This window comes from Callorhinus ursinus, unplaced genomic scaffold (assembly GCF_003265705.2).
Source record: "Callorhinus ursinus isolate GAN/ISIS: 27379988/994484 unplaced genomic scaffold, GSC_fseal_2.0 scaffold4, whole genome shotgun sequence".
NCBI classification, from domain to species: Eukaryota; Metazoa; Chordata; class Mammalia; order Carnivora; family Otariidae; genus Callorhinus; species Callorhinus ursinus.
Window position 1 is genome coordinate 36,149,312 of NW_027397066.1, and position 1,465 is coordinate 36,150,776.

Below are 1,465 nucleotides of genomic sequence, written 5' to 3' on the forward strand. Positions count from 1 at the left end.
AGAGGAAATACAAAAACATCCAGAAAACAACTAACAAAATGGCAGTAAGTAGATACCTATCAATAATTGATTTTTAAAAAATTTTTATTTTATTTTATTTTTTTTATTATATTATGTTAATCACCGTACATTACATCATTAGTTTTTGATGTAGGGTTCCATGTAGTGTTGTAGGGTTCCATGTAGTGATGTAGTGTTCCATGATTCATTGTTTGGTATAACACCCAGTGCTCCATTCAGTACATGCCCTTTTAATACCCATCACCAGGCTAACCCATCCCCCCACCCCCCTCCCCTCTAGAACCCTCAGTTTGTTTCTCAGAGTCCATAGTCTCTTATGGTTTGTATCCCCCTCTGATTGCCCCCCTTCATTTTTCCCTTCCTGCTATCTTCTTTTTTTTTAACATATAAATATTATTTGTTTCAGAGGTACAGGTCTGTGATTCAACAGCCTTACACAATTCACAGTGCTCACCATAGCACATACCCTCCCCAATGTCTATCACCCAGTCACCCCATCCTTCCCATCCCCCACCACTCCAGCAACTCTCAGTTTGTTTCCTGAGATTAAGAATCCCTCGTATCAGTGAGGGCTTTATTTAAACCTATTTAAAGTTTATTATATCATAATATTGTCTGAATTTACCACCTTTGTCAAAGCCAACTCAAAGCTTCCAATGTAGTCTGTAATTCCTTAATCAAAGTCAGCAATTTAGGGACAGCTTCAGCATCTATAGTTGACCTTTCACTAGCCAGCAAACTTCCCGAAATAATCGCAGTGATTGAGTCATCTTCTCAAATTCTCTTGCTTTTTTATGTCCCTTTTGAATAACCTCCTCTGGAAGATTAGTAAGCCTAGCTGCATTAAAGCCATAAGCTTTTAGGACAAGCTCCCTTAATGAATTTATAGAAGAAGGTAATAGTCTCCTGGCCGGGATCCTCACATTCATTTTCTACCATGCATGCCATGTGACCCAGGCGCACTGCAACATTTTGAGAATAATCTTCTACTAATGAATGGTGTGGGTAGAAAACAATGAACGACACTTTATGTTCTAGCAAGTCCTTTAACAACCGCATTTGCTATTGTTGTTCCATCAAATGTTGCAGTACCTCTTCCTAATTCATCCACAAGCACCAGGGAATGTGCTGTTGCATGCCTAAGTATACTGGCAGTTTCAGTGTACTGAAAGATACATGTCTTTCCCTGATTGACTTATTTCGCTCAGCATAATACCCTCCAGTTCTATCCACGTCGTTGCAAATGGCAAGATTTCATTCCTTTACATGGCTGCATAATATTCCATTGTATATAATATACCACATCTTCTTTATCCATTCCTCTGTCAATGTACATCATGGCTCTTTCCATACTTTGGCTATTGTGGACATTGCTGCTATAAACATCAGGGTGCACGTACCCTTTTGGATCACTACATTTGTATCTTTGGGGTAAATACCCAGT

General features: G+C 39.0%; 1 pseudogene; it reads right to left on the reverse strand.

The window, feature by feature from the left end:
• Positions 1–654: 654 nt before the first annotated feature.
• LOC141372692 (DNA mismatch repair protein Msh6 pseudogene) lies at positions 655–1,192 on the reverse strand (annotated as a pseudogene).
• Positions 1,193–1,465: the final 273 nt, after the last annotated feature.